Below are 23,807 nucleotides of genomic sequence, written 5' to 3'. Positions count from 1 at the left end.
ACGAGTTTTACTGAAAGTGACAGTTTTCATTAGACGCTCCAGAAATGACAACCACGAGAATTTTAATAACAGACAAAAATTTAATAATCAGTATGTGTAAAATTATCAGCAATAGCAAACGCATTTTGGTAACAATAGAGGTTTTTCCCAACAACATCAACAAAACCAGTCGGTTAGCATACCTAACCAACAATGTAGTCTGCAAGGTCAACTAAGCTTTAATGTTTCGCCGCCTACACGTATAGCGTCGGCTCCACCAAATAGTAACGCACAGCAACAAGGAAATCAGTACGTACAGAAAACGCACCATTTCAACTCATATCGCAATGCACCATATATAAATGACTATCATGACAGACGTAAAGGTAATGAGCACAATTTTCAGCGTACGCTTAATAACAGTCGGTCTTACAAGCAGCAGAATCATCCGCAACAACAGATTATCATGACTGAACCAGACAGCCGGGATCATCCCGAACGCAATACGTCAGGAAGAAATAACAGAACAGTACAAATAGTTGAAATGCCACAGCATCCTCCCGCAAATAATAGCACGTCAGAAAGAATTTGACTAGATACAGTACAGGTTGCATCTTCCAGCAACGCAAGCAATACTTTTGACACACAGAACCTTGTTCACGAAAATGTTATTACTTTTGACGACATCCGAGACACCCTTTTGCAGGAAAAACCGGTTATTCAAAAAACCATTTCACACCCTGTCATTGAAGTAAAGATTGGATCATCCAAATTTTCAGCAGTAATCGATTCTGGGTTACCTATGTCAGTTATAAATGAGGAAACTTTCAACGAATGTAACAAAGAGAATACCTATCCTACGTTACCATTAGGCAAAACTAAAGTAAAAGGAGCAGTATCTGGTAAAGGAGTAGACATAAAATTACAGACACACTTATCATTTTATGTTGCAGGTCATACGTTCAACTCAAATTTTTGGATTGTTCCTTTATTGAAATCAGACGTTATTTTAGGTACGAATTTTCTGGTACAACACGACGCAATTATTGACTTTCAAAATTCCTATTTAATGTTATAGGATGAAAATGTACAACTGGCATTAGAATTTCAGCACTCTTTATCTGCAGAAGAACAAACAATTAATCGTACAGAGGTCATTTCTGCATCACGTAACATAGACTGTCATTCCACATTGTTCACAGATACGTACGTACACAACTATGTATAATACTCCAGACAAAGCCGACTATGACGTTATGCATATGATTTCTGATAGAGTTAAACTGAGCAGTGCAAATACAGACGACAAACGCATGCAACTACGCAAAATTCTTTTACAGCAAGCTCCAGTTTTTGACAACGTCCCTGGTACTATGTCCAATTTTATGTATGAATTTCAAGTTAAACAGCACGATACATTTAAAGCCATACATTATCCCATTCCGTATATTCACAGAGAACAAGTTAAGAAAGAATTGCAAGCTATGCTTGACCAAGGTATTATTGAACCGGCAGTTAGTCCGTACATAAACCCGCTCCATATTGTTAAGAAAAAGGATGGTTCACTTCGCCTCGTACTTGATTCGCGCCACATCAATGACATTATTATTAATGAAACAGATCGCCCACAGACACTAGAAGAACTTCTACAGAAATTTCGTGGAACTGCTATTTATTCCACTTTAGATTTGAAATCGGGATTTTGGCAAATTCAGCTCCATCTGAACTGCAGAAAGTACACGGATTTTCTCTGTTTGGGTGACTGTTATCAATTTTGTAAATTACCGTTCGGTTTAACTATTTCTTCAGCAGCATTTATTCGAGGTTTGAATACTATACTTCCGACAGAATCACAACGTATGTAGACGACATTCTTATTGCAGAAGCTAACTGGTCTGAACACAATTTGATTCTTGAACAACTGCTACGAACTTTTCGTGCACAGGTACTCACAGTTAATCTCAGGAAATCGCACTTTGGCAAAACTTCTATAAAATTTCTTGGACGTGTAATTTCAGCAGAAGACATTGCGCCTGACCCGGAAAAACTTCAAGCTTTACGTGACATTACTGTTCCTACGAAGAAGAAACAACTATGCAGCTTTTTGGGTTTAATTAACTTTTTTTGTAAATTTATTCTTTACTCTGCTTTAGACACCCCTAGATTATGTCAATTGACGGGTAAAAACACTATTTGGTCCTGGGATAGCCAAGCACATTCTGAATTTGTCAATCTGAAACAAGCCTTGTTGAATGCACCACTTTTATCACATCCAGATCTTACTAGAAATTTTTCCATTGCCACCGACAGTTCTAACACCGCTTTAGGCGTACACATTTTTCAGGAAATTGAAGAAGATGGTACTACAGTAATTAAAAACATCGCCTTTGCGAGTCGCATTCTGTCACCTGCTGAACGCAATTATTCTGTTACAGAACTTGAAACATTATGTGTTGTATGGGTATTTACGAGATTTCGGCATTTTCTTTATGGAAGACATACGACCGTTTACACAGATCATAGAGCTATACAGTTTTTACTTTCTGCAAAATTTACACATGACAGATTAAGCAGATGGAAACTTTATTTACAGGAATTTAATTTCACAATTGTTCACATTCCCGGTACATAAAATGTTGTAGCAGACGCACTATCCCGTTCTCTCAGCAACAATCACCAAGACATCGCAACCAACTTCTGCCAAGCAAATTTCAATGTCATGTATATTCAACTAGTTGCATTCGAAAATTTCATTTCGTCGTCATTACGAGACATAGCACAAGAAGTTAAACACCTTTGGCAAGATAGGAATAATGTTACCATTAGAAACCATTACACTGCACGCAATAATATTCTGTTTCACCGCTCTCACCCTGACAGCAACAATTGGTTGCTATGTATTCCTGACGAGCTTGTTACTAAATTAATTTGGTATTCTCATTTAAGTTACGCACATTATGGAGTCAGAAAATGTTTTATTATACTGAGACAGAACTGTTATTTTGCCAACATGGAGAAACGTATTCGACGAGTTTTAACGTCATGTAAAATCTGCCAGAAAGCTAAGTCAGACACGACTTCACATATTCCTCCGTTGCATCCCATTGTACCCGTTAAATTGAGATACATGGCCGCTATAGACGTTTTTGGTCCGATTCCCAGATCTAATAGAGGTATTTGTTACATCTTTGTCGCTGTTGAACTCACTTCGAAATTTGTTACCTTCACTCCGTTACGCAAAGCTACTGCTAAATCTGTTTCGAATGTATTTGTAAAACATTTTCTATTTCATGTAGGGCATGTATTGAAAGTAATTTCCGACAATGGACCACAATTTCGATCTGCTATGTGGACACGTATGTTGCGAGCAAGAAACATTTCTCCGATCTATATATCCAGGTATCACGCTTCTTCGAACCCTTGTGAACGACTAATGAAAGAAATTGGTAAACTGTGTAGAATATACTGCCATAAAAGACATATTGATTGGGACACACATATACTCTCATTCCAGGATGTAATTAATTCCATACCAAGTGAATCTACTATGTTATCTCCGACTGTTATACTGAAAAATGTTGAACCACCTAACAAAATTAAAGAATTAGTATCCTTTCCTACATCTTGTCGACTACGACACCATAAAATAATTGACATTGCACTCAACAGCATCAAATGTGCCGCAGAGCGCCGGAGAAGACAGCAAAAACAGGTTTGCACACGCCGTGACTTTCACATTGGACAGAAGATATTAGTACGTACACACTATTTATCCAACAGAAGAAGGAGTATATGCAGAAAATTTGAGCTTTTATACGCAGGTCCATATCGAATTCGCAGTATTCCTCACCTCAATGTAGTACACGTCGAAACTTTGAGAACGAGAAAAAGTAAAGGCAATCACCATATCTCCAATATTAAACCCTTTATTGAATGAACATACTTTATGATTTATCACACTGTAATGCCATTTGCAGATATTTATATGAACACTTACCGATGATTATCATATTTTTTCTTGGCAAGTGCCTGGCAAGGTAGGGTTAGTAGGTCGCTTTTCTTGTCATTACAGATAAGACCATGCACATTTTTCCAGATAAACTTACATATTTTATGACCAATTATGCAGTTCTATCTATGTGATTACTTACTGATGAATGTCATATTTTTCTTGGCAAGTGCCCGGCAAGGTAAGATTAGCAGGTCGCTTTTCTTGTCGTTATATATCAGACCGTGCACGTTTTCCATTTTTCGTGTATGTATGAGTGTTTTCCTGTTTTGTCTGTATGCACTATTAAATGTTTAAGATATAACAAACACCAGTTGACTTTGACACTTTTCCTTATGATATATCAATATCTTGACTATTCTAGACTTATGAGACTGTGTGTACATTTTTGCATCTGAACACTCTCTATGTTTTTGACATAATACATTTTCTGTCATGCTATGCTGTATGCTTAATTATATCACTAGAAACCAGTTTTTATTTAATGGGCATATGATTTAAGTGCAAGATATTAATCCTTATTCATCATTTTCAGAAAGCAATAACGTGTAAAAGAAATGAACTAAACAAACCACAGTGGATTACTATGAAATGGGAATTTCACCTTCGGAATGAACGAAAGAAAATGGAATACCTTGTGATGAAGAGTAAATGGATCAGAATTAACAAGCATTAACAAGAATATACTATACACATCGTATGATAGCAGTCTTAACTAATTTTTTTCTTTCAGAATACGAGGCGATTGATGCAGGCTGTCAGACAGAACTACACATCTTAGTTTTAGTGATGAAATATGCTAGAAATAAGAAACTCTATGCTATGAATAGTTGTATGAAGTAAATGGAAATATGAATAATGAATAATGAAGTGTCTATTTTTTGCAGATGATAACAAATGACGATGAATAGTTATATGAAGAAAATGGTAATACGAATAATGAAGTTTTTCTTTGCAGGTGATCATAGTGATGAATTTTATATGGCCACTTAACGCACCACTTTTCAGTTTTTCTTTGCAGATGAGAATAATGACGAAGTTTATATATTTACTGTTAGTTAAGAAATGCTATGTAGTTATTTAAGTATTTGTTGCAGTTCGTTTTGACAGTATGTCTTATGTCGCATGGTATAATTACTGAATGTTTTGGAAAGGACAACTAGAGTACATACATATTGAGTACACGTTTCATTACCTGTTAATTCAAAGTTTACTACTTTTCAGCATAATATGCGTTTCTTCTTTCAGCTTAATAATCCATTTTGTATTTTTTCCAGGAGAAGCTATTCATGAAAGTAATGTGCTATAAGCAGTTAGTTATTAAAACTGTTCTAGTACTTGCACTTTTATTACCCATTTGTGTGTGTCATTCATGAATGTGATCACATATACTCTACTTGTTTCATAACCTTGCTACAGCTGACTCATGACGAATGACGTTACTAATCCTTATTTGTAGCAATAAGTCAAAAGCAAATATTTTCATCCCCCAGCAATTAATTATCGATGCCAACGCAGTGCACTGCTAGCACAAAAAAATGTATTACCAGTCCCAAATAATGCTACTAGTTTAAGAGGTATTTACAGTACTAAATATAATGCAGATTTCTCAGATGTATTATATGTATGTATTAGTGGGACACAGACCTTGAGTAATAGTTACAGTGTGTTACATTTTAAATATGTCCTATGTCACTTGAATGATGAGTTCTGAGTAATACTGAATGAAGTTTTGTAATAATGCATAAATGTTATGCCAATAATTTCTGTAAATAATAGTATTGTTATACTCTATAAATTCTATGCCAATAATTAACTCTCATTTTGAATGATGACTTCTGAATAATACTGAATAATGTTTTATAAAACTATATGAATACTTTGTAACTGGCCAATGAATGCCACTGTTTCTTATATTTTAAATTTGTCTTATGTCACTTACATGATATCATATATGAATACCAGTAGCTTAATGCTACACTCATTAACTCTTCCATTGAATGATCACTTCTGAATAATGCATAAAAATGGTTTCTAACTGGCCAATGAGTGCCAATGAATACTTTGTAACTGGCCAATGAATGCCACTGTTTCCTATATTTTAAATTTGTATTATGTCACTTACATGCTATTATATATGAATACCAGTAGCTTGATGCTACACTCTTTAACTCTTGTTTTGAATGATGACTTCTGAATAATGCATAAAAATGGTTTGTAACTGGCCAATGAGTGCAAATGAATACTTTGTAACTGGCCAATGAATGCCACTGTTTCTTATATTTTAAATTTGTATTATGTCACTTACATGCTATTATATGTGAATACCAGTAGCTTGATGCTACACTCATTAGCTCCTGTTTTGAATGATGACTTCTGAACAATGCATAAAAATGGTTTGTAACTGGCCAATGAGTGCCAATGATCACTATAACTAGATGAATTATGTTAATGCTATGCCATTAATTAACTCTTGTTTTGAATGATGACTTCTGATGGTTTGTAACTGGCCAATGAGTGCCAATATTTAGTGTAATCAGTTGACTTATTAATAATCTTCTGTAATACTCCATACATAGTACAGAAATATTTAGTAACTAGGCAATGAGTGCCAACAATTACTGAAATCGGTTGATAGACTAATGTAATTCTCAATTATGACTAGCATAAGACTTAATGTCCTTCACCATCTGACCTAATTACCAGAAATTACTGCAATATCCGTTTGTCCTGTCCATCCTCATGATCATGGAGCACTATATTTGGATTTTGCACTAATTCTACATTGGTGAAAAAGAATCAATTCTGAAGGAGTGTGGTGTTGAAACATCATGCTGTCCACCACTTTGAACAATGGAGATTTTATTATGGTCCCACTGTTTGGTGTACCTAATGTACTACCAAAATGATAACATTGAATATTAATAAGACATTTCAGTGTCTTGGCTACACTGATTAATACTTCAGGGAAGAGAACTTCAGATTGTCTCACTTGGTGTTGTGCTTCTGTAGAAAGATATGGACTTTCAGTGCAGCTATGTGCAACCTACTGTGCTACAACCATGGTGCACTCCTTCCCTTTCCTTTCCTAGTTCTTATAAAATGGTAAAAAATTATATGTATACAGTGCGTGTGCACTTTATGTCATTTGTTAATATGTTTTGTACTCATTGCGTATACATTTTGTCATTGCTTGATATGTTCTGTACTCAGTGCATGTGCACTCTATTTCATTTCATGTTCTGCACTTATGTATATATGTACATACTCTGTGACTGTAAACTTAGTTAATTAAGTAAATTTTTAAAAAATTTGTTGCTCATGGCAAGTCCAATTGACTCACCATCGCTGCCAAATTTTGCCCCCCCCCCCCCTCCCCCATGGAAGGTTATGTAAGAGGTCCAAGCAGATGTAATTTCGATGTATTGCTCATGCGCTGCCTGCGATATGCAAAGTCTCTGACCAGAGAGCAGTATTGACTGCAGTAGGAACGGTGTAGCTGTAGCAGTAAGTTGTTGCTAGTCTAGAGTCTGCTCTGGTCTGGTATGGTGTATCGTGTTGGCTGGCCCGGTCGCGGTGCAGCGCTGCTGGAGCCTGAGTAATATTGTATAAGGTAAAAAGCAGCCTCGCGCATATGTATTAATGTTATCTCAAGTCCCATGTAAATGTTTTAAAACTCTCGTAATAATAATCTTCCTCATAAAAAGTAACTTTTAACAACCATTCATTTCAATTTAAAGAATTTACTAATTTCTCCCATCCATGATCATCCCGATTATTGCAATAGAAAAATCAGTTGCTTCCTTTCATAAATGACAGATAGGTCGGCCAGCATTGCACAGAGCTGTGCCGGAAAAATTTATTGTAAGAGCAGATATATCCGGTGACTTCATTGAGGTAAGAATTTTTTCCTTTTTTTATTCAGAGTGATCTTTCAGGGCCATGTCGCAGCACTGCTGTCGTCCAAAATTTACCAGGTTAAATTCACAGTGAATTACTGAAAAATCATAAGTGAAGGACATAATTATAATTTTTACTGTTGAGAGGTTTAGGAATTTTTCTGTTTTGAGGTTACGCTAAATGTGAATGAATTTTGAGCATAGATTAAATCAGAAAGAGTTGTGTGTGGAGGTTAATGTGAAAAGAATTTTGTAGGGAGGTTATAAATGAGAAAGAATTTTGTTTAGAGGTTACACTAAATTAGAATCATTATTCATAATATGTATTTTATATTACTGTGGGGAGGTTACAACGCCTGGTAAAACGGTGTTCTACAGTTGATCTGCGTGCGGAGACGAATGCAGAATAACAATAGCAGCAAGCGCTACATGCGGACACTGCGACAGCTAGACCAAACCACAACAGTGCACTACAGCCACAGTCGTAAACACGGTCGTCATGGTAAACATGTCCCTGCAGATGCTGCTCGCCGACCGTGGCCCGTGTTTGTTACAACACGCAACTGAACGTCGGAGGTTTGAAGCGTCAACTTTAGGTTACAATATCTCCGGATGCAATTAACATTTTACAATGCAACAAACGGCGCTGATTACGTATTTGTTTATATGTTCAGATGTTCTAACAAAACTAACGGGGTTCCATTTAAAAAACGTAGGTTTGTGTTAAAAAACATACCTCCGTGCATTTTTCTATAGTTTGTATTAACCAATTACACTAGCCCCTCTCCTCACGTTCGGTCTATGGAATCGATTCGTCAGTATTTGATGTGGTTTACGAAATATATCCAGCGGTAACGTTAGGTGACTCACCCTGTATATGTACTATCTGAAGATGAACTCCTATGCAGCTCGAAAGCGGTCATGGTTTACTGAACTATATCTATTTAAAAAGGTGACTTCTTGTGGAAATTACTGAAAACCTTTTCATATTACACTCATGATGTTCCACATCCGCAATGGATAAAAGTTTTAAATTAAAAACAAAGTTTTTTGGACCCCTTGAATTCCGAATTGTCAACGGTCCACTGTATTTGTCTTTGTAGATGACTGGCACGAAACTGTAGAATATGCTAAAGCAGAATTCATTTCCTTCGCGAGTGTTAAATCCGTTTAACGCCATAGCTAACAGTTTATCTTGGATACAATAATTCATACTTTTTTGAAGATGGACAATGAGATGACAGCGACACAAAACTTTACGAAACCCGCTAGAACGTACACAAGTTGACGCTAATCTGTATTTCAGTTACATGGGCAGAAACACAAATACTGAGCTGCTGCGCATAAACTCGGACGCTAATGAAGACGAATAGTGCTCCCGTGGGCGCCACACGAGCAGATATCGCAGCCTTGCGGCGTGGTGGAGGGGAACCGCCGGCGCTGTGACGTCATCCAGTGCGCTGCTCCGGGGGAGGCGGGCTTTCACGGTGAGAGTAATTAGGGAAGAGGCAGCATCACTTAGCGGACAGCGCCGGAAACCACGCCAGCCGGCTGCGAGCTCACGGTGGAGCTTCTTGCTGCACGCCGCGGGGTTTCCACCAAGTTTGTCCGCGACTCGCTGTTAATTGCGAACACATACCAGCACACCCACAACGTCTCGGCGTTACTTCGTTCCGCACGTCTTGTACACTCTGTCCTCTAAATGTATACGGGCTGAAGCAGCCAAGACAGGACAAATCACCACTGATCACTTAAATTGCAACGCTAGGAAGGTTAATAAATAGCGAAATTTGAAATGCGTTTTTGGATTTCGTATGTCAATTGCTAAAAACGGAGCCCTTGAAGGCTCGCTTCATTGTTCGTCTGTCTGCGCGACTATTCAACAAACTTGCAGATATGTTAAGCTAAAATTCATGTTAGAAACCAGGATTTTTCGGTCCCTTGGTCTTGTACAAAATGCAGTCAAACAATACGACCATTTACGTCACATATTTTGAGGCTCGCAAACTAACCTGTCGACATTTGTAGGTTACATCTCGTTCGGCACGGATCACGAAGTTTGGCAAGAAGCAAGGTTTCACACCACAACTAAACGAAAAAATCCACAAATTTTTAATTTGTAATTACATCACACTAAGTAATTTTTTTTGTCCGACTATCTGTCTGTCAAACTATGCCATCTGGTGAGCAAGATGTATGAGACAGGCGAAATACCCCCAGACTTCAAGAAGAATACAATAATTCCAATCCCAAAGAAAGCAGGTGTTGACAGATGTGAAAATTACCGAACTATCAGTTTAATAAGTTAAAGCTGCAAAATACTAACGCGAATTCTTTACAGACGAATGGAAAAACTGGTAGAAGCCGACCTTGGGGAAGATCTGTTTGGATTCCGTAGAAATGTTGGAACACGTGAGGCAATACTGACCCTACGACTTATCTTAGAAGAAAGATTAAGGAAAGACAAACGTACGTTTCTAGCATTTGTAGACTTAGAGAAAGTTTTTGACAATGTTACCTGGAATACTCTCTTTCAAATTCTGAAGGTAGCAGGGGTAAAATACAGGGAGCGAAAGGCTATTTACAATTTGTACAAATACCAGATGGCAGTTATAACAGTCGAGAGGCATGAAAGGGAAGCAGTTGTTGGCAAGGGAGTGAGACAGGGTTGTAGCCTCTCCCCGATGTTATTCAATCTGTATATTGAGCAAGCAGTGAAGGAAACAAAACAAAAATTCAGAGTAGGTATTAAAATCCATGGAGAAGAAATAAAAACTTTGAGGTTCGCCGATGACATTGTAAATCTGTCAGAGACAGCAAAGCACTTGGAAGAACAGTTGAATGGAATGGACAGTGTCTTAAAAGGAGGACATAAGATGAACATCAACAAAAGCAAAACGAAAATAATGGAATGTAGTCGAATTAGGTCGGGTGATGCTGAGGGAATGAGATTAGGAAATGAGACACTTAAAGTAGTAAATGAGTTTTGCTATTTGGGGAGCAAAATAACTGATGATGGTCGAAGTAGAGAGGGTATAAAATGTAGACGGGCAATGGCAAGGAAAGCGTTTCTGAAGAAGAAAAATTTGTTAACATCGAGTATAGATTTGAATGTCAGGAAGTCGTTTCTGAAAGTATTTGTATGGAGTGTACCATGTATGAAAGTGAAACATGGGCGATAAATAGTTTGAACAAGAAGAGAATAAAAGCTTTCGAAAGGAGGTGCTACAGAAGAATGCTGAAGATTAGATGGGCAGATCACATAACTAATGAGGAAGTATGGAATAGAATAGGGGAGAAGAGGTGTTTGTGGCACAACTTGACAAGAAGAAGGGACCGGTTGGTAGGACATGTTCTGAGGCATCAAGGGATCACAAATTTACCATTGGAGGGCAGCGTGGAGGGTAAAAATCGTAGAGGGGGACCAAGAGATGAATACACTAAGCAGATTCAGAAGGATGTAGGTTGTAGTAAGTACTGGGAGATGAAGAAGCTTGCACAGGATAGAGTAACATGGAGAACTGCATCAAACCAGTCTCAGGACTGAAGACCACTACAACAACAACATCTGTCTGTCCGTCCGTGTGTACAGACAGCATTTTCTCAGACAATGGAAGAAATTTCAAGTTGAAAATTATGCCACATACTAAGGTTTACGGCCCCTTGGCGGTTTAATAAATGTAAGCTTTAAGTCAATGCAGTCAAAAGAAACGGCCATTTACGTCACAGAATTTGATACTCGCTGACTCACTCATTACATAGTATACTCCCCGTTGACCTATAATCATGAAATCTGGCCAGAAACAAGGTTTCACAGTTGTACTGCGCCACCCTTCAGATACCAGTAGCTGGTTGGAGATATACTGTATGAACAGGGTCTAACAGATCTGCAATACGTTGGTGAAAAGCAACAACGGACAATGTAGCTCATTCTCCTAATAAGTGGTACTAACAAGGCCTTGCTACCTTCAACGATATAACCTATGTGACTTGAAATAATCGTTAATACTAACACAACGACGCGAGGTATGATTTGACATTTAGTTCCTCGCGTTATAAATCACTCAACAGCTCGCTACGAATGATTTTGTACAAACGGATGGACGCAATAACACTTTTCTTGATATAATGGTGTCAGTGATAGCTATCTAGATACTGAAACTTCCTGGCAGATTAAAACTGTGTGCCCGACCGAGACTCGAACTCGGGACCTTTGCCTTTCGCGGGAAAGTGCTCTACCATCAGAGCTACCGAAGCACGACTCACGCCCGGTACTCACAGCTTTACTTCTGCCAGTATCCGTCTCCTACCTTCCAAACTGGCTGAAGTAAAGCTGTGAGTACCGGGTGTGAGTCGTGCTTCGGTAGCTCAGATGGTAGGGCACTTGCTCGCGAAAGGCGAAGGTCCCGAGTTCGAGTCTCGGTCGGGCATACAGTTTTAATCTGCCAGGAAGTTTCATATCAGCGCACACTCCGCTGCAGAGTGAAAATCTCATTCTGGAAACATCCCCCAGGCTGTGGCTAAGCAATGTCTCTGCAGTATCCTTTCTTTCTGGAGTGATAGTTCTGCAAGGTTCGCAGGAGAGCTTCTGTAAAGTTTGGAAGGTAGGAGACGGATACTGGCAGAAGTAAAGCTGTGAGTACCGGGCGTGAGTCGTGCTTCGGTAGCTCAGATGGTAGAGCACTTGCCCGCGAAAGGCAAAGGTCCCGAGTTCGAGTCTCGGTCGGGCACACAGTTTTCATCTGCCAGGAAGTTTCATATCAGCGCATACTCCGCTGCAGAGTGAAAATCTCATTCTGGAAACATCCCACAGGCTGTGGCTAAGCCATGTCTCCGCAGTATCCTTTCTTTCAGGAATGCTAGTTCTGCAAGGTTGGCAGGAGAGCTTCTGTAAAGTTTGGAAGGTAGGAGACGGATACTGGCAGAAGTAAAGCTGCGAGTACGGGGCGTGAGTCGTGCTTCGGTAGCTCAGATGGTAGAGCACTTGCCCGCGAAAGGCAAAGGTCCCGAGTTCGAGTCTCGGTCGGGCACACAGTTTTCATCTGCCAGGAAGTTTCATATCAGCGCATACTCCGCTGCAGAGTGAAAATCTCATTCTGGAAACATCCCCCAGGCTGTGGCTAAGCCATGTCTCCGCAGTATCCTTTCTTTCAGGGGTGCTAGTTCTGCAAGGTTGGCAGGAGAGCTTCTGTAAAGTTTGGAAGGTAGGAGACGGATACTGGCAGAAGTAAAGCTGTGAGTACCGGGCGTGAGTCGTGCTTCGGTAGCTCAGATGGTAGAGCACTTGCCCGCGAAAGGCAAAGGTCCCGAGTTCGAGTCTCGGTCGGGCACACAGTTTTCATCTGCCAGGAAGTTTCATATCAGCGCACACTCCGCTGCAGAGTGAAAATCTCATTCTGGTATCTAGATACTAATTGCAGCAACGCATCTGACTACGAGGGTTCACTTGGTTCGAAAGCTAACTACCACCAAGGCTATTATCAATCACCAGAAAAATACCAAAAGCGAGAGTCTACGGGACGCAGCAACGATACGTTTACTTTACCTATAACAGCAGCGTATAGCGAAGTTTAGTCTGTGCATTCTCTGACAACTAAACTGTTTCTCAACAACGTAGGTACAAGAAACGACGGCTTTCGTATATAGAGGTGGATACGTCATATAGATTCGTTGCCTCTTGTAGTTGCTCCTTTTTTAAATCTTCAACGTATAATCGTATATACAAGCAGTCAGTGTGAACGTTATAAATTTTTACGTACGTTGGAGAATACGTTCAGAAGACAAAGATGTAACTTAATATGATTTATCTTTCGTTATCAATCAGCGATAACCCCTGTAAGTAGCGCCTTGCTACAACAATATCCTTGACTTTATTGACATTTGGTTGTAATACATTGTTTCGTCAGTCTCAACCTTTCAGAATTAAATGGAACAACTTTTCACTTATAATTAATCACTTTTCAATGAAACGTAAACTTGCTTTCCCTGTCTAAATACAAATTAATAATCTTTCTTTTCGCTGCAAGTTATTAACTGAAATATGCTATTCCTTCCCTTTAGGGCTTTAATTTCTTTGAACTTTGCTTTTACCAATGTAGGTGACTTCCCTACAACAAATAATTGCATAGCCGTCCGGTATAATTTGTTAACGAAAAAATATTTATTCGCAAAAACTCACAATGAGAAGAAACTAAAAAAACAACGGAGGTAACAAAAACTAGGAGACTCTATAGTCTTACGGCAAAGATAAATATCACTTCGCACCAGATATGAAAAATATCACTGCCACACAGCCCCCCCCCCCCCCCTCCCTTAAAGTGCGGAGCCCCAAGGTTATCTTGATACTTGAATTTTATTCGACGTCCAGCTCTGATGTGCGTCGGGTGTCTCGGGGGCGGTGACGTTGTTGTTTGTGGTGGTGATTCACCTGTTTCGGACGATGTACTGAGCGGTGTTTCGGTATGTTCTGCGTCCATCATGTGTTGATGCACAGGCGTGGTGTCAAGAGGTCGGAGAGGAAATCCATGCTGGCTTGACACGTTCAATCGATACCTTTGTCGGGACACCATTGTACATTATGTCCACGGTATGCTTATTGCTACTCAGCACCCGAAATGGGCCCGTATATGGTGGTTGTAAAGGCGATTTGGCTGAGTCTGTTCGCAACATTATGTGAGAGCAATCGCATAAGTCTTTGTGTACAAACACCTTACGGTTGCCATGACGAGAAGGTCCGGGCAACGTATATTTGTGCAGTGACGTTTTAGCTGCTGCACCCAGTGTGTGAGGCCCTCTGATCCAGGTAGTGAGGTTGGTACTAAATAATCTGCAGGAATCCGTAGCGGCTCGCCGTAAACCATCTCGGCAACTGATGCACCAATATCGGGTTTGTGGGCTGTCCGCAGGCCTAACAATACTAATGGTAATGCTTCCGTCCATCTCTCTTGATGACACATGAATGCTGCTTTGAGTGTTCTGTGCCATCGTTCGACCATACCATTACTGGCAGGGTTATATGTAGTCATGTGGTGGCGTTGGAAACCGCACATTTTGAATAGCTCGAGGAACAACGTAGATTCGAACCGACGTCCTTCGTAAGTTGTGACATGAAGGGGCATTTAAGCCGGCAACCCACGTACACAGAAACGTCTTCGCAGTAGTTTCGGCTGAAATATCGACTATTGGAGTTGCTTCTGCCCATCTTGTGCACCGATCTATGGCCGTAAACAAATATTTGTAACCCTCTGACTGTGGGAGAGGTCCAACCATGTCCACGTGAACGTGAGCGAATCTAGCAGAGGTACCTTGAAAATCTCAAATATCAGCACGCACATGTCGTCCTACTTTACTTTGTTGACAAGGAATGCAGGAACGTACCCAAAGGCGCTCGTCTCTTTTCATAGAAGGCCACACATAGCGGTCTGTCAGCAGCTTGATTGTAGCGTTGGCTCCTGTGTGCGATAGTGTGTGGACACTGTCGAATGCCGTCTTGCGCAATATTTCTGAAATGAATAGTCTTGGTCTGCCTTGAGAAAAGTCGCACCACAGCCTCAACTTGGAGTTAGGCATCAGAATTTGCTCGAACTTCAGACCTATAGGCTGGTCGTTTAACGCTGTCGTAGCTCTGCATCCTGGGTCTGTTCCACTGCAAGTTTATCATTATAATTTCTGAAATCCCGCAAATACGTGAAAAATAGTCAGCCACTAAATTTTCTGCGCCTCTTAAATGGCGTGTATCTGTCGTGAACTGACTTATGAACTCAATATAACGGAACTGTCTTGGTGAGCACTTATCACTGGTGTTTTTAAAAGCCGGTGTTACGGGTTTGTGGTCTGTCAACACAGTCACTGGTCTAGCCTCTATTTGTGAGCGGAAGTATCGAATTGTTTCGTAGATTGCGAACAATTCTCTGTCATACGCCCTCCACTTCTGTTGTGCAGTCTGTAACTTTTTAGAGAAAAACCGTAGTGTTTGCCATTTACCTTCTACACGCTGGTGCAGCGCCGCCCCTATTGCTGACTGGCTCGCGTCTACAACAATAGCTGCTTTGCTGAGGCTAGCTTGAAGATCATTAAATGCTTTGTCCATTTCTTGTGTTCACTTAATTATTAGTCGACCTTTGGCGTAGCGTCCGTTGAGTGCATCAGTTAGTGGTGCTTGCACCGTAGCCGTTGCTGGCAGATGACGTCTATAAAAATTTATTACTCCCATGTTCGTTGTAGCTCTTGATAGTTTGTCGGTTTCGGAAGGGCCTGTATCGCTGTGATCTTCTCTGGCAGAGGCAATATACCTTCTGATGACACAGTATGTCCGAGGAAAATGACTTGGTTCTTGTGCATGACGCATTTATTTTCGTTTAAAACGACTCCGTAGTCAGATAGACGCTTGCGATGTTGACACAGATGCTGTTCATGTGTTTGACTATCCGGAGAGAAAACAAAGATATCATCAAGATAAGCAAAGCAAAATGTTAATCCCTTTATCACTTCGTCGATAAAACGCTGCCAAGTCTATGCTGCGTTCTTAAGGCCAAAAGGCATAAATAAAAACTCGAATAATCCAAATGGTGTAATCACTGCTGTCTTCTGAACATCTCTTGGAGCCACCGGTATCTGGTTGTATGCTTTCTTGCAATCGAGGACGCTAAAAATTTTCGCGCCGGCCAAAGCACATGTCAATCAAGTCCTGTAAATTAGGTACTGGGTATCTATCTGGAATGGTTCTTGAGTTTAATGCTCGGTAATCCCCACACGGTCTCCATGATCCATCTTTCTTACGTACTAAGTGTAGGGGTGAAGACCACGGACTGTCTGACCGGCGAATTATTCCCGACTGTAACATTTCCTCGAATATCGCCTTTGTTTCTATCAATCTCTGTGGTGCGATTCTACGTGCTCGTCGTGAAACTGGTTGTCCTGGCGTGGTACGAATATAGTGAACCGTACTATGTCTAACTTCTTTTGTCTGTCTGTCAGAACATCCCCGATTCTTCTTTTCGTTATGTAGCTCTTCGGCTACAGAGTTTCCTGTCGCCTGTAGCTTCTCACAAGTTGTATGCTCTTTAGTGCTTGATATTGCACTGTTGTCTGTCAGATTTAACAAACGTTTTCTTTGTAAGTCGACCGCCAACTCGAAATGTGCCAGAAAATCAGCGCCCAAAATAGGTTCTGTTATACCAGCTATCACAAAAGACCAGGTAAACTGTTTGAAAAACCCACATCAATCTTGCACACTTTACATCCGTACGTGTTAATCACCGAGTTATTCGCTGTCTTCAAACGTGGCTGTACGTCTTTTTCGTTGTGTGGCGCATGGCTGACAGGAAGCGAACTAATGTCTGACCCGGTATCCACCAAAAACCTTGTAACCGTAAGTACGTCTGATACATACAATATTTTCGAAGCAGGAGGCATATGTATTGACGATTGCTGTCGCTGACATGAAAACATTGCACTGTTTCTGTACATACCTTGGTTGTCTGAGAAGGCGCATGGTGATGCACATCTTGTAGCATCTCTCCCAAAACGTTTATGGTACCAACACACCTTACGCTCGTCATCTTGTTGACTTCGTGTTTCACGCCCAGCCCGGTCTCTCTTGCGCTTAAAGATAACTTGTGGTCGCTGTAGCGTGCGTAGCTGCGTTCGCGAATCTTCTATTGCAGTTTTTAGACCTCTAATTTCGTTTGAGCTTTTTGTTGTTTGTCGCGTTGCGACCGCGGCACAGTTTACTGTTATATCGTCAGTTTGGTCTTGCTGGTAATGGCAGTTATCGTACATGGCATCGGTCGACATCATTGCGACTGTTGCAGTAGGTTCGTGCGTCTCGTAGGTTCTGTCTGCAGCGAGCAGCAATTTGTCAACTGATCTTTCGTCGTATGTAGCTAATGTAGTTCTTACTTGCGTTGGTAGCTGTTGTTGCCATATGTGGAGTAACAGTCTATCCGAGACTGTCGAACTATCTACCAGGATGCGTAAATGACGCCAGTATTCTGACGGGGTCCTATCTCCCCGTTTCTCTTGTTGGTACAGTACTTGTTTGACTCTGTTGTCGACTGACTCTATACACCGAGAAATTAAGTCTTCTGTCGGCGGGTTCTCTATAATGTCAGATATCAAAGCCGAGGTCTGATGGTCCAAATTACTCATCACCAAGGTGAACTTCTCGTGATTATTCTTTGTTGTAGAAACATATTTTCCATTACCGCGAACCATGTGTGTGGCTGAGAAGGCATGAACGGGGGCGCTCGTAATTGCAACCGTTGAGTTGGTGAGGCGTTGAAACCAGCGGGTAATTCTATTGCTGTTACTTGCTGTGGTTGTGCTGCAATAGTCCCAGTTTCCGATGATGCTGCCTTGCTGGTGTGTGCCATGGTTGTTGAACCAACGTCATTCCTTTGGTTCAGTATATGCTTGAAGTTCATATCTTTCGAAATATGCAACTGTAATGAGTACACAGTATGGTTTGAGAGTAAATCGGAGAAAGACGAAGGTAATGAGAAGTAGTAGAAATGAGAACAGCGAGAAACTTAACATCAGGATTGATGGTCACGAAGTCAATGAAGTTAAGGAATTCAGCTGTCTAGGCAGTAAAATAACCAATGACGGACGGAGCAAGGAGGACATCAAAAGCAGACTCGCTATGGCAAAAAAGGCATTTCTGGCCAAGAAAAGCCTACTAATATCAAATACCGGCCTTAATTTGAGGAAGAAATTTCTGAGGATGTACGTCTGGAGTACAGTATTGTATGGTAGTGAAACATGGACTGTGGGAAAACCGGAACAGAAGAGAATCGAAGCATTTGAGATGTGGTGCTATAGACGAATGTTGAAAATTAGGTGGACTGATAAGGTAAGGAATGAGGAGGTTCTACGCAGAATTGGAGGGGAAAGGAATATGTGGAAAACACTGATAAGGAGAAGGGACAGGATGATAGGACATCTGCTAAGACATGAGGGAATGACTTCCATGGTACTAGAGGGAGCTGTAGAGGGCAAAAACTGTAGAGGAACACAGAGATTGGAATACGTCAAGCAAATAATTGAGGACGTAGGTTGCAAGTCCTACTCTGAGATGAAGAGGTTAGCACAGTTAGTGGCGGACCGCATCAAACCAGTCTGTAGACTGATGAGAGCAAAAAAAAAAAAAAAAAAAAAAAATCCTATCTCATTCTGAAGCCATAAATTTCTACCGTTATCGAACCGTATCGTTTGCCGTCGTCGTTCATTGCTTTTGCTGACGAAAGGTTTAAAGTTTCTTAATCGGAGTTCACCAATTATGTAGGCTACTTGCCTAAAACAATGAATTGCATAGCCGTGCGGTATAATGTGTTAACGAAAAAATATTTATTCGCAAAAACTCACAATCAGAAGAAACTAAAAATACAACAGAAATAACAAAAACTGGGAGACTCTATAGTCTTACGGCAAAGATGAAAAAACAACAAATGACCAGACAAAAACTCTTGCGCGCTTTTGATATCACTTCGCACCGGACATGAAAAATATCACTGCCACACCAATATGCCAGTCTTTTACTTTATTGGCCTTTGAGCTTACATTTGGAAATATAATAAGAAAAATAAAACAAAAAACCTGTGTGTCACCACCACTTTACAACTATATGACCTTTAATTAACCTGACAAAGCTCATAAGCTCATTCACTTAAGGTGTAGACTTCCGAGACCGACTAATACTTACTGAGTTATCTCTTTTAGAGAGAATTAGGGTGTTCTCTAATAAATGCTTCTTAATTTGTTGTCTAGCGCCAAGAGGAAAAGTTAGTAAATTCTCAATAAACTTCCGATTGTTTCTCAATGTATAACTTTACGAACCCACACTATAGATAAAAAGAGGTCAAAGACTTATTGCAGTCTCTTAAAAAGAAACTCACGATGGGTGAGTAAGTATCTTGGGAAAGTAGATGATTCATCTGAACTTGGGTACTGAAGAAAGAATGTTATCGGCACTTCATGCACAGAGAAATTATCCACTGAAAGAAAACCTGAACTACTGATAAGTGAAGGCAAAGTATATTACGGAAAGGTGCAACGGAATTGTAGCACATCTGACGAAAATGAGTTTGTGGATGCTAAAGAAGGGTTGCATTGCTGAATGCATCTACAGCTTCGATACGGAATTGCCAATAATAAAGTAATGTACAGGCTCAAAGAAATAGAGCTAAGATAAATTCCACAAAACTGCATTGAAATTAAGTGAAATCTACTTTCAGGGAGAAACGAGAGAAAATCAGAAAACATTTGGCTGAGACGGTACACAAGTAGAAATGATTGATTACTTTAAAGATACGTTTCACATTTCTGGTAAAAGTGAAAAATTCTTAGGCTAGACTTCCTTAACCAAAGAATGGCTGTCCACCTATAAAGAGTTGTATCCTCCCCACAAAAATTTACAAGACAGAAATATTATTTAGGAATGCCAATGGACATAGCTCTATGTGTAACCTCTCCACTGAAATTTTAAAGACAGAAATAATAAATGAATAGGAGTCAAACGTAACCTCCCTAGCAATTAAATTTAATGACAATAAAAGTGAGAATCGCAATCTGACTCAAGTATAAGTTCTTCATAAAAATTTAAGGTCCATTCAGTGATAAGAAAATCTCAGTGATAATAATGATTCAATTAAACCGAAATATCGGTCTTTGGCCCTGTGAAAAAATCAAAATTAAATTCTTACCTCATTGCAACACCTAGTCAAATTTCTGCTCTTGTTGTTGCGCACCGCTTGGAGGAACTGCATTGCAAATAATAATATTCCCTTTTTTTTTTCTTTTGTAATCTAATTGAAAACTGAAACTTTTGTTTAAGGGAAGTGGAACGAAATAGTTACTTCAATTAAATGAAAATTTTATGTAAAATTGCTTTTGAAATCAAAGTTATTATTGGGGGCACTTGTTGAAAATTAGTTACAATAATTAAACTTTACATTATCCGATGATTATCTTAATTAACAGTATACCTCATTCAGCATCTTGACCAGTGTTGTCGCCAGACCACATCACGCAATCCCACTGGACTGCTACCACTGACCGACCGCTCTGCATGACGACTACTAGCCTACTGCTCTCAACTAGACAGAGCTACAGACTCGCAACGACTGACCGACAGACTGAGAACCGCTCGCAACACTCGCGCGGTCAAGCGCATACTCTCTGGTCACAGATGCTACAATGCCTCGCCATCGCTGCTATGTTACATACGTGTTTCATAACCCTCCACTGGGGGGGCAAAAATTTGGCAGCGATGGTGAGTCATTTGGACTTGCCAAGCGCGGCAAAATTTTTCTTTAATTAACAAATTTCTACAACTTACAGAATATTTAAATGTTGTGCACACGCACTAAGTACCAAATATATCAGACAAAGACAAAATGTGAGTACAAAACATAGTAGCAAATCAGAAAAATGTATATACAAATTATTTGACAGATAACAAAGTGCACAGGCACTGAAAAAAAATTCTTTAGCATATTCAGAACAAATAAACAGACTGGCAAAATATATTATGTTGACAAGTGACATGAGTGCACATGCACTGCAGTTGAGAACATATCAGTAATTGATGAAATGTATGTACAATTAGTAACAAATGACATAAGTGCATACGCATTAAAGTATTGAATATACAGAATAGTAGAAATCATATTGAAAAATGAGAAAAGTGTACAGGCACGGAAGTTCAGTAGAAAACATATTAACACCTAACAGAAGTGCTCATGCACTGTAGTTCAGAAAATAAAAAATGTATATACAATATAAAAGACAAAAGTGCACATATACTGTACTTCAGAACAAATCAAAAAAATGTCTTTAGCATTTTGGCAATAAATAAACATAATGGCAAAAAAAAATCATATCGACAAGTGACATAAGTGTACTCGCACTGGAGTTCAACAAATTGAAAAAATGTATAGCCATGAACATAAATAATGTTAGCAAAAATGATTTTCACTATGTGACAAGAATTAGGATAGGAAAGGGAAGGATTGCATCATGGTTGTAGCACTTTAGATTGCACACAGCTGTTCTGAAAGTCCATATCTTTCCACAGAAGTACAACACCAAGTGACACAACTTGAAGTTCTTTTCCCCTCAGAGTTTATCAGTGTAGCCAAGACACTGAACTGTCGTATTAATGTTTCATGTTTTCATTTTGGCAGTACATTAGGTACACCAAACAGTGGGACCATAATAACGTCTTCATCGCTCACGGTGGTGGACAGCATGTCGTGTCAACACCACGCTCTTACAAGGCACACCAACGTAGAATTAGTGCAAAACCAAAGATAGTGCTCCATGATCACTATGATAAACAGGACAAATGGACATCGCAGTAATTCAGGGTAGTTAGCTCATGAGGTGAAGGACATTAAGTCACATAATATTGTCAATTACAGTAGTAGTTTGCGGCATTCATAGCCCAGTTATTGAACATTTCTGTACCATGTATGTAGTATTACAGAAAAATGTTCATTAATTGTTTTACATAGAATCAGTAATCTTCTTTTCCTAGTTACAAAGCATTATTAAATAATCGCATTCTTTTCCAGTTACAAAGCATAGCATAGTTAATTAATCATTTGTCATTCCAATAGTAATAATCATTAGCTTTCTAATTACAAAGCATTATGAAACAATCGCATTCATTTCCAGTTATAAAGTATAGCATAATTAATTAATCATTTGTCTTCCAATAGTAATAATCATTAGTTTTTTTTCTAATCACAAAGCATTATGAAGCAATAGCATAGTTAATTAATTATGTGTCATTCCAATCTAGTAAGAATCATTAGCCTTCTTCTAACTACAAAGCATTATTAAACAGTCACATCCATTTCCAATTATAAAGTATGAACATTTAAAACAAGAGCTAATTAATGGCATAATTAATAACAATTCATTAAGTGACACTAATTATTGGCACTCAGTGGCCATCAGGTATCGAATAGTATAAAGCATTGTTCCTCATTCATTATTATTCAGATCGTTACGAAGTCTTTATTAAAAATCAGTTAATTATAGTCATAGCATTAATAATCATGCGGATTATAAGTAGTCTCATTACAATAACAGTGGCAATTACTAGCCAGTTACTAAGTATTATTTTATATATAACAATTCATTAAGTGACACTAATTATTGGCACTCAGTGGCCATCAGGTATCGAATAGTATAAAGCATTGTTCCTCATTCATTATTATACAGATCATTACGAAGTCATTGTTAAAAATCAGTTAATTATAGTCATAGCATTAATAATCATGGGGATTATAAGTAGTCTCATTACAATAACAGTGGCAATTACTAGCCAGTTACTAAGCATTATTTTATATATATGTGTATTTTTGTTGTCTCATTAAGAAGTCATTACTCAAGTGACATACTATTCAGAGCTAATCAGTATTATTCAGAATTTTCTCAAACTGGTATCACTATTTGGGACTGTTAATACATTTTTTTTTTTTTGTTAGCAATGCATTGCGTTGGGATCGATAATTAATTGCTGAGGCATAACACTATTTGCTTTTGACCTATTGCTGCAAATGAGGATAGTAACGTCATTCGTCATGAGTCAGCTGTAGCAAGGTTATGTAACAAGGCAGTACATGTGATCACATTTATAAACGATAGACACAAATGGGTAAAAATATAAAAATGCAAGTACTAGAACAGGTATAATAAGAAACAGGTTTAGTAAGTATCATGAAAAACTTTTCCTGAAAAAATATACAAAATGGATTATTGACCTGAAAGAAGAAACGCACACTATGCTGAAAAGTAGTGAACTTCGAATTAACAGGTAGTGAAATGTGTATAAAATGTGTTCCATAGCTGTCCTTTCCAAAACTTTCCGTCATCCTACTATGTAATATAACACCTGCTGTCAAAACAAACTG

This window comes from Schistocerca americana, chromosome 1 (genome assembly GCF_021461395.2).
Source record: "Schistocerca americana isolate TAMUIC-IGC-003095 chromosome 1, iqSchAmer2.1, whole genome shotgun sequence".
Lineage (NCBI taxonomy): Eukaryota > Metazoa > Arthropoda > Insecta > Orthoptera > Acrididae > Schistocerca > Schistocerca americana.
Note: the sequence above shows the minus strand (reverse complement) of the source record.